The sequence below is a fragment of the Miscanthus floridulus genome, chromosome 7 (assembly GCF_019320115.1).
Source record: "Miscanthus floridulus cultivar M001 chromosome 7, ASM1932011v1, whole genome shotgun sequence".
Lineage (NCBI taxonomy): Eukaryota > Viridiplantae > Streptophyta > Magnoliopsida > Poales > Poaceae > Miscanthus > Miscanthus floridulus.
Genome location: NC_089586.1, coordinates 20,696,576 through 20,710,013, shown reverse-complemented (window position 1 = coordinate 20,710,013; position 13,438 = coordinate 20,696,576). Strand labels below are relative to the sequence as shown.

Sequence of the window (13,438 nt, the reverse complement as noted above, 5' to 3'; positions counted from 1 at the left end):
TTCTCATATATCGATTCAACACACAACAACAGAACCACTAGGTTCAGACCTCGAGCACACGTTCGAACACTTAGCACATAGCGGAGCTCCCGTCACTCTCGGCCCTTTAGACCGGAGTCCGACCGGACCTCTTGTACCCCCATCTTTCTCCCTTCCGTTTGTAACCCCACAGCAAACTTCGAGCACCTGGGCTTAGGAATAAAGTCATCGACTGACTCAAACTGGATGTAGGGCACATTGCCTGAACCAGTATAAACCCTGTGTCATTGAGTGCTAGGCCACCTCCGATCACAACGTACAGCAAAACTACAAATATTTACGTGTTGGTCACTTTCTGTATCGACACGACTCCTTCTTACAATGCATAGAGGAGCTAAAGCTAGAGTTGCCTGGCAACTCTACCTTCATGGGGGCCTAAACCTCATCACAACTTACTGCAACTCTAGCGTCGTAGTTTAGACAAACGGCGTTTGGTTGGTTACCGAAGATGCAGACCTGCCAGTGCTCGCTGAGGCTCCACGATTTTTTTTTGCCATAGTGCACCAAGAGTCTGGTGGATAAATGGTTCACCTAACCTGGGGCGTCGTAGCCCAGGCACGACATTGTGTCGCGACGTCCAAAACAAACCGAAGTCTTTATTCAGCATGTGTGCACCACAACGACATATATCAATGCTTGAGGACCCGTGTCCATGCACGATTGGAGGCAATGAAGAGGTCACCACTAGGATCTACGCATGCATCTTGTCTACCTCCACTTCGATTCGGGTTAGGTGAGGGAGGGGTCGGATGGATGGTGAGCAAAACGCTCGATTGCGAGGTTTTTGCCAGTTGGGGCGGTGGACGACAACAGCGACATCGGGATAACATGGATGACAAGATTAGGGTTTGGTGGTGTGGGCTTTGAGAGATCCTCCAAGCTTGCATCCTTAGAACTTAGAAGGAGGGGTCTGGCAATAGAGGTCGGCTGGACGGTAGGAGGGGGTGTCAAGCGAGGCATCGGGAAATCCTATACAACATTGGAGAAATACTCAGAACCTCTTGTTTTTCAGGGCGAAAATGCTAAACACTTCTAATTAAGAACGTTGGAGTTAACAAAAGATAGGTCATACGCATCTAGGATGGCTGAGATGACCCAGTGTAAACCAGCCTATGATGTGTGCGCATAAACCAACTAGTCCATCCAGAAGCAAATTGATAGCTATTGAGAAAATTCAGAGGCGTGTTACGTCAGACTATAAAAGCTATAATAATATCCATAGTTCCTAGCAAAAATAAATAATCAGTTTTTGGTCAAGGATAACCAGGTGTTAAAGTGCTCATTATGATTGGATCGTACGCTGAACCAGTGATGATAAAGTATCATTACCACCCACTTTCATAAACACTGATGAAAACCGATGACGAAGGGGGGTTTGAATTAGCAGTGTGATAAGATTTGTGCATTAGTGAATCTAACTTGTCGGATTGTAGCAATCCAACAATAGAACACTCCCACTAGTTTATTTCTAATTTTCTACCAACAAATAAACGCTCGTTGAAGGCGTTCAACAATTTGCTGGCCCCGATCGAAACTGACGGGATCCTAATGAGTGCTGTGACGGACCGACCCAGTCCATATGATTACCGGGCAGGTTGATGCCTTTGATGGAGACGTGTGGGTCGCGCGTGCTGCTGGATGGTGACGTATCGCTTCATCCTGTTTTTGTGGTAACTGCTACAAATATACCCGTGCGTTGTAACGGACTTGAATTTATTGGATGTGCATGGTGATTAGTTTATTGTGTGCATGCTTAACCTATAAACGGAGGATCGGCTGTAAGAGTCTCGCGGCGGCTAGGCGGAGAAAGGGTCTGGGGCGCCGCCATCGACGCCGGTGGGGCACCCTAGCTCTTCCTAGATGTGGACGAGGCGCTCAACAATTTGGCACGAGAAATCTCTCCAGCGCACGCCCAAACTAAAACCCCGCGTGCACGGGATCCGCAACACCATGGAGTCAGCGAGGCAACCGTACAACGGTGTACGTTGGAGCGGGCAACTTTGCCTTGGGCCATGGGCTCTTCTCGTTGTCTCATGAGACAACGATGGCTCCGTCTCTATGCATTGGCAGGGTTCGTTTTGCAAATATGTCATCACGGAGACGGGTCAAGAGCCCCGTTGTACATGCCTAAGAGCAACTCCAGCAGTGGCACCCAAATCAGGGCCCCCAAATCTAATTTAGGTGCTACCCCTCTACTTTTGTTGGCTTAGTTTTCTGCTTCTACTCCAACAGGAGCACCTATATTTGGCGCCTAATATTTATTCCGGTAGAGGATGACAGATGGGATCCGCTCGTCATTATCTCTTTCTTCTCCCTCTGTACAGGGCCGAGAGATGGATTCAATTGGAGTAGGGGCCTGCGCCCATGCGGCGAAGGGCTGGGGCTGCTCGTGTGTGGCGGAGGGCCGGAGCCGCGCCCGTGCGGCGGTCAGCAGAGGGCCAAGGGAAGCCATGGTCGCTGTCGGAGCTCGCGTCCGCCATACTGAGGGAAGCCGTCGTCGCTGCCGGAGCTCGTGTCCACCACGCCGAGGGAAGCTGCTGTCGCTGCTGGAGCTCACATCCTCCACGCCGAGGGAAGATGCCGTCGCTGCTGGAGGATTTGGGGGCTTGGCCTAGACCCAACGGGAATAGGGTATGGAGAAAGAATTTAGGTGCCCACATAAATTTTGGGGCCCTAGTAAGGGCCCTGCTGGATCATGTTTTTTTGCCCTGAGCTCCCATATTTAGCTATGGGGGCTTGAGTAGGGGCCCTGCTGGAGTTGCTCTAAAAGAATGTAGGTGTCGTATGAAGGATTCTGATTGAATAGTACTATCAAGTACAAAAAAAATGATGTTATAGTGGAACATATGGGGTTACTGGCCAGTGGCCGGCGACCAGCCCAAACGCCAGAGTGGTGAGCCGCTCAAGCCAAGAGGACGGCACGGTCATAGGCGAGCAGAGAGGACGCACTTTGCGTCGACGCAGGCGTTGCGACGCCGTGACGAGTGAAGGGCGCGGGTACGCAGAGACGGGACTGGCCAGGATCGCGCCGTCGGGCGCGTCGAGCGATTGGAGTGTTGTTTCACGGTGTATGGACGTGCACGTGCCTAGTGCAAAGTTTGGTGCAGTGTCCAGCGTGGACATGGCTTGCTTGGTGGCTGACATGTCGACATGCTGTTCCATGATCTGGTTGGGTCTGCTAACTCCTCTGCTGGGTCTCGTAAGACTATCTACAACAATGGAAACCTAAATACAAGACCTATTTTATGTTTGGTAGCGCTATAGGTAAAAGTTAAAAGTTTTAATACCCATTTTTTATCATCTCCAACAACAATACCTAAAACAGAACCCTTTCTGTAAATGGGTCTTCAGAAGAAATGATACTCATATTTAGGTTGTGTCTCCCCTCGCACCCAAAATGAGTCTCCTGTATAGGTATTCTATTGGAGGCCGATACAGTACTGTCAAAGACCCATTTTGCGTTTGGATGCCCTTATGGGTAACTTGTTGGAGACAGTCTAAGTCGTAACCGAGATGGACTAGGGTGGCATCGGCTAATAGAATGACTACTGAGCATGTTTGTGCGTTGCAATGAGATAAAAAAAACTATCAAAAGCTTATGAACAACAACGACAGAAATAATATGTACATATTTGTGTTTCACCTTTTCTATAAAATCTAAAATATATAATTTATCTTACGCTAACTATGATATTTATAATATAAGTTAACGTTAGCAATAATATAATAATGTCTTATTAAACATGTGTCAAGTAAATGCAACTTTAATATATTTTTTTCCTGGCATTTGAACAGCGTGGATGTTCTGGGCACTTCCCAAAGATGTTCATGTGCCTCGGCTGTTCAAGTGCCCAGAAAAAAGATATCACCAAAAAAAAAGTTGGAACACTTGGAAGGACAAAAATATGTTAACAATGAATTCATCAAAAAATGTTAGCACTTTATTAAGGAAGATTTCTATGCTCTTTGTCTTGCCTTCCAAAACAACTCAGTTTGCCTTCAGAGCATAAATGACTCCTTTATCACTCTAGTCCCTAAAACCGATGGTGCACAACAAGTGGGTGAGTTTAGGCCAATCTCCTTGCTAAATTGTTCTATCAAGCTGATCACAAAACTTCTAGCAAACAGACTACAGAGTATGATTCTTCAGTTAGTACACCAAAATCAGTATGGCTTCATCAGGACAAGGACCATCCAGGACTGCATTGCATGGTTATTTGAATATCTCCACCTATGACACCACTCAAAAAAGGAGATTATAGTCCTGAAACTTGATTTCGAGAAAGCTTTCGATAAAATAGAGCATAAAGTGATTTTGGAGGTAATGGCACACAAGGGTTTTGGCATGAAATGGAGATCCTGGATTAATTCCATTCTAAGCTCTGGGACATCTACAGTTCTGTTAAATGGAGTCCCTGGCAAAACCTTCCATTGTAAAAGAGGAGTCAGACAGGGGGACCCTCTCTCTCCTCTGCTCTTTGTCTTAGCAGCCGACTTGCTCCAGTCCATCATTAACAAGGCAACACAGCGTGGTCATTTAAGGCTACCAATTTCAGCCCCAACATTGGATTTTCCTATCATACAATATGCTGATGATACCTTGATCATCATGGAAGCCTCCGCCACACAACTCTTCTTTCTGAAAGGGATCCTACAAGCTTTCAGTGACTCAACAGGTCTGAAGATCAATTTCTCTAAATCAATGATGGTGCCCATCAATGTGAGCAATAAAAAACTAAATCACCTTGCTAGAACCTTTGGTTGTGCAACTGGTTCTTTCCCTTTCACTTACTTAGGCCTGCCATGGGTTTAAGTAGACCAAAAGTTGATGATTTCCTTCCTCTCATCAGTGAATGTGAAAAAGACTGAGTTATGTCTCACCTTTCCTCAGCCAAGCTGGTAGGCTTGAACTCACTAATTCAGTCCTGACAGCCCTCCCAACTTATACAATGTGCTCAATTGCTTTGCCAAAAACAGTGATCAAACAGATCGACAAATATAGGAAATATTGTCTTTGGAGAGGTGCAGAGGAAAATACAAGGAAAATGGCAAAAGCAGCATGGCCTTTAGTCAGCTTACCAAAATGTGAAGGAGGATTAGGTGTGCTAAACCTCCAAACCCAGAATGAAGCACTACTACTTAAACATCTAGACAAATTCTTTAATAGAAAAGATCTGCCATGGGTGAACCTGATCTAGGATAAACACTACAGGAATGACAGGCTGCCAAACTCTACAGCCCCAAGAGGATCTTTCTGGTGGCGTGATATCTTGAAGCTACTGGATAAGTACAAAGGTATGGCAAGTGTGCTGGTCTTTAATGGCAAAACATGTCTTTTCTGGGATGATGTCTGGAATGATCAAGTAAGAAGGATACAGTACCCAGAGCTCCATTCCTTTGCAAAAAAACAAAAGGATAAGCCTAAGCACAGCCCATGATACAGATTATTTCCATGATCTGTTCCACTTACCATTATCAATAGAAGCTTACAATCAGATGCAAGAACTTCAGGTTGAACTATCAGATTTAACACTGGACAATGTGAATGACAGTTGGACATACATTTGGGGCTCCTCTCACTTCTCCTCCTCCAAGGCTTATAAAATTTTAACAGGCCACTCTCAGATTGACCCTATCTTCAAATGGCTTTGGAAGACTTCATGTCAAAGCAAACATAAAGTATTTTTCTGGTTGGTACTCAAAGACAGACTAAGCACAAGAAGCATACCGAGAAGAAGAAGAATGCACTTAGATGATTATTACTGTGTGCTTTGTCAGCAACCTTCTGAAGAAACAATAATGCACCTCCTCTTCTACTGCCCTTTTTCCAAGGATTGTTGGGGACTGTTTAATTTTCAATATGCAGATCAACTCACAATTCCTGAAATATTTCGAGAATGGCAAATCCTTCACAATGCTAGCTTCTCACTTGACATCTTCATACTGGTCTGTTGGGCTATATGGGTGATGAGAAATGATATTATCTTCAGAAGCAAAACCCCCACAGTTGCTGATTGCAAAAGGACTATCACGGTGGAATCACTCTTGCTGTTGCACAGAACAAAGGCTACAATCACCCCCAACTTAGAAGCATGGATCAACTCCAATTTGTAATTCTCTTAATTTTCTTTCTCTCCTTCTGTGTTCCCTGAAATCTCTCTCCGGTGTGAGCGAGAATGGGAGTGTTTTGCTCGCTGTTCCCCTGTTTTTCCCTGTAATCTTTGACACTTTGCTTTCTCTTTTATTTTTAATAAATTTGCAGTAGGAGCCTCTGGCTCCTTCTGATTCCTCAAAAAAAAAAATCAAAAAATGCCATGTAAGGAAAATTTAAAGTTTAAGTGCTAAATTGGGAAGAGCAAGTTTTTTTATGTCAAATAAAAAAATTTCTCGGAACTGAAATAGAACCAATGAAAAAAAAAACACAAAACAGTGGGAAGAGAAGAATCGAAGCGTCCTCCCGGGCGGTCATCTTGGTGACCGAGATCCCGTGCCAAGTTCGCGCACTGCGCCGCCGCCGTGCCTGTTCGGCTGTCATTAAATCCGGCCGGCTGATAAGTTATAGCGAGCGGCAGCTTGGGTTGCTGCCCGACCTCGGTCCTCGCCGCACACGCACATTGACAACGCCTCTTCCTCGCGCAGCTCGACGCTTTCTACTTCCACGGCCTCCAGCAGGACCTCCTTTGCTCGCGCACTGCCGTCGACGCGGCTTGCGGTGATGGCTCATAGGCCCCATACTCAGCTGCAACAACCGCAGAGGCTCAGCCTGAGCCACGCTCATCTTCCCCCGTCAGATGCAAGTGCCGCCTCCAGTGGCGTGGCGTGGCTGTGACCGCTCTTGCGTGATGACGGCGTCCAGGGCTTGGCCACCGGCTTTGCAGCGCCACCCGCGCCACTGTGCTGCCGTCAGCGACAGTCCAGGTGAAACCACAGAAGGGGGTGTCAAGGTTGGCCATGCTCGGCCACCTACATCGGTGTCCACTGTCCCGGCAGCACCCACCACTTCAACACTTGACTAGATGTCGACGATAGAGCACATGAGGTGTTTGACAGAATGCCCCAATGATGTAAACAGCACATCTTTGTCTTCACGTATATGCCATGAATCAATGCTTGTCGGGGTTGTTTTTTAAGATCTTTTTTTTTTGCAGTACTGCTTGTAGGCAGTCCTCTTAGCTAGATACTAACTGTGAAGCATGTGCATGTGTCGTGAATGGTTAATCTGAAGATGTCTCAAACACACTGATCTCACTGCAACTATGGGGTGGCTACCAATGTGTGCAATATGTCTTCGATACTCACTATTTATGCTTTAGAAACATCTTGTTCATTGTCCTGGATTAGCTTGGTCACAATTTCTCACGCATGCAAAGAGGATACCATATTTCATCAGTTCTTAAAAAGATATTTGCCTTTTCTGTAAGTTCAGGCAGCCCCTTAAATATATTGACTTTAGCATTGCAACAATTACTATAGTAAAGGTAAAGAATTGAGTGCTGCCTACAAAACTGAGATTTTCAGCAAGGGTACAATCTTTCAGAAATGTCAGCTTCAACCTTAAATCTTCTGATCTTATATTTAGTCATTGGCATTCCTCAAAATATCACCACCATAAAAATTTCTTCTGTTTTTTCCAACTCTATGATTCTGTCAATTTCAATTTGAGAGTATAGTTTTCTGTGATCAAAGGTGTTCAAACTTGTCCTTAGAATATCATAATACAACATGCGTTTTAACTGTTGTAATCTCCTTGATTTTTCCTTCTGTCATATTTCATCAAACAATAACATTCATGGAGCCCAAAGGTGTGCCGAAGGGGGCACCCTGTCATTCTGTTGTTGCCACACCTTTGGTAATTGCATTCGAGATGTTTCTTTGCATATGTCTAGAAAGCATACAAGCTAGGTCTGATTACATTGAGTAAACAAAACTTTGGCCAGTATTTCAATTTTGCTAACAGAGGCACGGGCATATCAGAAGCAATACTGTTGTCTGCATTTTTTTTTAAACAGATATCAATTGTAGCTTCAACGCTCCTTTTTATGATTGAGAAAGCCATTTGTAATGGCAACGGCAAGATGCTGCAGCCCAAGTCAGGTGAGTTTCCTTATTTCTACAATCGCTGCTTCTCTTTTGAACTTGTTACAATTTAGATTGGTTAAATGTTGTGATCATCTCAGAGAGCAAGTCTGATTGATTAATTTTTGCTAAGTTTGAAACCATGATTTTTGCTATCAAAAATTGAAAACCAAGGGTAATCTTTTTGGTTCAGGTTTTAAGAAAGAATTAGCTACTTGACTGCTGGTTTATAGCAGGCATTAGTTGTGTCAACTGTCAAGACTCTAGATGCTAATGTTGGTTATGATAATTGCAGGTAGCATCATTTCTGGGCAAATAACCGTCATGATCAGCTCATCAACTCATCATTGTATTGATCTAACAGTTTGGTTCTCATCTCTTCGTGTGCATGTTTCTTCATTTTTCAGCAGGTGTACTCAGATATAGCTTCTGAAAGGCTCTAAGTTTTCAGAGATCAAGAAGAGGAGCAACAACTAAAACCGTGAGATGGAAACTGAATCTGAATAGAAAAATTACTAAATCAGGGAGAGTTTGATGCTAGTCGACCAATGGGCAATGCTACATTTTAAAGCCACCCTGCCAAGTTGGTAAGGAGACCATATCTTGACTTCTAGCAATAACGCTAGTTTGAGCCACATATGCTCCATCCGCATTGATCTTCACCATGGCCGGACTCTGCAGCATTATGTACTCTAATGCCAATTTGAAGTGTGTACACTACTGCAATTCTGAAGTATGTACACTGCTGCTCCTTGATTACTTGATGTTCCGATATGTCAAAATTTAGAGCTCATAGATCTCCTAGCCACATCAAATGAGGAGTTGAAATTTTAATCATTTTGTTGCCTCAATCGGCTCGCTGCTCTAACAAGTGCGGGGCAAAGCCGCGCCTGTTTTTCTTGTATAGATTAATTTAGGTAGTTATCTAGGCAATTTCCATATATGTGGGAGTAATTTGGGCATTTTACTTGCTATTTTAAGTTTATACTTAGCAAAGCCCTAACATAATTCGGCCCAATTATCTGGCAACATGATTTGGCCCAAGGAAGTGCAGCCACATATTCCATAAATCCCAGCCCATGAACAGTGGCTATCTTTCCACAGATGACAGACCACAGGTGCTAGTGGAGTAGTGGAGGTATAAATACTGGTACAGTATTGCAGTTCTACTCCTCCCCTCGCAGTACACTGTACACCATCACCATTCTCCAGAAAGAGCGCACATGGCAGAGAAGGTACGTGCTGCCTTCTCTATCTCTGATCTCTGCGTTTCTGGTTGTTGAACGTCTCCCTGCCTGTGTGTTTATCTACTGTGATGATCGTCCGTGTTTCCAATGATTTTGGTTTGTTTGGCTACTTGGCTAGCACCACTTGCATCAACAGAGTGATTTATAGTGTCATGCAGGTGTCCACGCTGGTCGTCACACTCAACCATGGCTGCTGCCGCTGCTTCACCAAGATCCGGAAGACTCTGTGCAAGCTGCAAGGTAATAACCACTTCCCTCCTGATTCAGTATCTACCTATACTGTCGTCCAGTCCTTAGAGCAGGAAGCTGTACGGTTTAATTCCCTCTTGCGTACGTGTTGGCAGAAACTGAGGACATCCGTACGATTTCCTACGACGGTGTCCGGGACGGTGGTGATCTGGGGCGCTGACATCTCCGGCGCAAGGCGGGCTGGCTGATCAGGGACATCCAGCTCGTGGCAGTGGAACTGAGGCTCACACCACAGCGACCAGCCATGCTGCCAAATCCGTCCGGTGGGCTGGCGGCCCTTGCTCCGTCGTGCTGCTGCGGCATCTGCGGGTGCGGGGGCTACAGTGGCTACGGCCGCTGCTACTGCGGTTGCCAGGCGTGCGCGTTCGTCAACCACCCGCCGGCGGGCTACTACAGGGAGCTACCGTTGGGGCAGTACCCAAAGATCACCTGCGACTGCGAGGAGGCGTCGTCTCCTACGTGCAAGATCATGTGATGTGTTTTCATGTGATGTGTTTGCTACCTGGTTTACCTTGACTCGTGTTTTAATTTGATCATGTGATGTGTTTGCTATCTGGTTTACCTTGACTCGTGTTTTGATCATGTGATGTGTTTGCTACCTGGTTTACCTGAGTTACATTGGTTCTGAACTGGAATGGAGCAATGTGGAAGGCTGGTTTAGTGACTTAGTCGTTAATGATAAATTCAAAGCAAATATATCTATGTGAAAACTAGAACATTGTTTAAGAATTGAATCTTGTAGTTCATCAGCACGCATACTTTAAACCAATCACTATTATTCTGCGTCTCGTTGAATGGCCGTATTATTCCGAATCCTGGTTGCCGTGTACCAATGGCAGAGTTCTCATTTGGAAGTCGATGATGTCCTCTTATTTCCAAAGATTAGAAATTATATCCAAAGATGAGAATCTAAAATCAACTAGTGTACAAGATCACTGACCCATGGGCTTCTACACGCCAATTGTTTGTTTAGTAATTTTTGCAGTTGTACAAGAATTTTGTTCATGCCATTTACATCTTGTATTCTTCTGTCTAAATCTATACCAAACAAAACTGAAGCTTCCGCGTCACTACGTTCCTATTTATCAACGGACTTCTCCAATTCAAAAGAGAGCAATTGTGGTGGAGTCTCTAATAGAAAAGAATATTGTTTCTGCTAGAGGAATTGTGGTGGAGTTCCTGCATATGTTCACTACGTTCATATATTTATCAACGGACTTCTCCGATTGGAAAGATAGCAATTGTGGTGGAGTTCCTGCATTCTCCAATTGAAAAGAATATTCTGCTAGAGCAATTGTGGTGGAGTTCCTGCATATGTGCTGCTATCCGGTTCAGTTGTTTCCTCTCATCTGGTTTTCTTAGGGTGCAACTAACCAACCAACCATCAATTGGCAACTGCAGCTAGCTAGCCTGTTTTGATTTAGCCCTGATGATCAGAATGCAGCTAGCTAGCCAGTTTTGATTTAGCCCTGATGATCAGAATATAGGAAGCTTGTTGGTATACTCGAGGGCAAGCCACAGATAAGGCAGACATTAGCCCTGATGATCAGAATGCAGGTAGGGCTTGTTTTGATTTAGCTCTGATGATTAGACAATAGGAAGCTTGTTGATATACTCGAGGGCAAGCCGATGATGACTGAGACGAGGAGGCAACCGATGGAAGGGGGGGAAAACAGAACCAAATGAGATGAAAAAAAGAGAAAACTAGTACGAAAACAGAAATAAAAAAATTCAATCCAGACTCCTTGGCTGTTTTTACCAACCATAAATCGTTGTTCAAAATATAAACACCGCCGCTCTTCCCGTATTCCCTTTCATATTTCAGGGCACGGAATGCTGGCCATTGTGTTCTGCACTGCAGTCGGGAGAGGCGCTTGGGTTTTTTATGAGGACGTCTGGTTCTCCCTCCCACATGCATACACGAGGTGGTGCTAAAAAGCGAAGGTAAATTACTTGCGGAGCACCAGATTCAGAAAGCAACCAACGGTAATGGGCCATTCACCGCAACAACAATGGACCTCTCGCTAACTGAGCTGAGCTAGCCAGTACGCCACACGCCGATGCACGTTTTTGTGATGCACGTTGTTGTGATTATTTTTTTTCCTTTGATAAGATTCCGTGTGAAGACGTGAATTTGTTTCATAGAGTCAAAAATTCCATCAATCTATACTCCTGCATAGATTAAAATCTTAGAAAATATAACCTTTTACAATGTCATGAATCTAATTTTTGATTTATTAGTAGCCGCAGATTTTTTATCCTTGAATTAACGAAACTCTTATGCCTATTGTATCTTTATAAAATATTCTTTATATATTCTTTATACTTAGGCCCTCTTTGGACGGAGCCTGGCTTTTTAATGAAGCTCTGCCAAACACTATCTCATAAAACGGCTCTATAAAAGAAGCTAAGGAGGGGAGGATTTGTTTTTTTTTACTCGACTAGATGGGTGAAGCCACCAAATCATGGCTTCTCCAGCTTCTTAGATGAGGCCCTTGTCAAAGAGGGCTCTAAATAGGAAATCTTTACTAGCAAATATCTATGCAATTTGGTCAAGTCACATTACCGATGTCCCACTTTCCCTCCGCACTGCCCACCCGCAAACGCACCTCAGGCGCCTATTCTCCTTCACACGGTCCTTGGCGCAAGCATCCTTCCACTTGTTCACTTGCTGCCCCAACGACGTACCCATGATCTCCTATGAACACAAATGTGCCGTAAATGCACCTACAAATGACTAGGGCATCCACAATAGTTGCTATCAAAATCGACAGCGACGTGGAGGAATCCTATAATTTAACGCCAAACACTTTTACCTAGGCTATATAGCCAGCGAGTTGATTTTCTACCATTCTCTCTCCTCCACATCGGTTCCCAAGCCTAGTCAATAGTCAAATCATCGGCTCAGATCTGTCAAAGTAGTTCATGTTTGACTAAATTTATAACGAATAATATTTATAATTTTGTCTCTAAATCGATTTATTAAGAAAATATATTTTATAATTAATTTAATGGTACTTATTTTGTATCATAATGTTAATATTTTTATATAATTTTAGTTAAACTAAACACATTTAACTCCTCAAAAATAAGAATTGTATTTTTTTCTGAACATACAGAGAGTGCACAACTTTTTTTATTTGGTTATCCAAATATAATCATCTTCTATTTCTGATTTCTCAGTAGCCAAAGATATACATCGAGAAGGGTTCTCTAAAGTGCACACAAAATATATGAAAACGGTTGGAGAGCAAAAGATATAGAAAACGATTTTTATACAAATGACGCTCTAAATAATGGTTTAAAGAGTGAGATTTAAAATGACTAATGCACAGCCGTACGCAATCGAGGCAGTACCGTAAGAAACCGCAGAGCAGAGGACGATTTGGAACCCGTGAGCCTGTAGGCTGTGTAGCCCTTGGGCTTGAGATGGCCACACAGCTCAACAGCTCGTCGCGCATTGGACGGCTCCATCCTGCAGATGAAACTCGTATCGAATGCCATTTCCTGTTATTCCAAGGGGGGTCCTAAAGTGCACGGCGTTTTCATTTGCGCGGCCTGGCCACGAAAAATCCATGCAAGTACAAAGGAGACGTTGAAACGCAGGTGAAGAATTTCTCGCCAAAAAAAAACAGGTGAAGAATTACTGCTTCAATTGAACTTTGGCAACAGGGGGACGATACAGAAACGGGGACACTGCAACGACATAGCAAATCAACGGAGCGGAGCCGACGGGCCTAGGCGTCCACGGCAGCGGCGGCGGCGATGATCGCCTCGAGACCTATGCCCACCGCGGCTACGACGACGCAGATGCAGGACCTAGCGTC

At 44.4% G+C, this 13,438-nt stretch overlaps 1 pseudogene; it reads left to right on the top strand.

The window, feature by feature from the left end:
• The first annotated feature begins 8,921 nt into the window (after window positions 1–8,921).
• LOC136462758 (uncharacterized) lies at window positions 8,922–10,145 on the top strand (annotated as a pseudogene).
• Window positions 10,146–13,438: the final 3,293 nt, after the last annotated feature.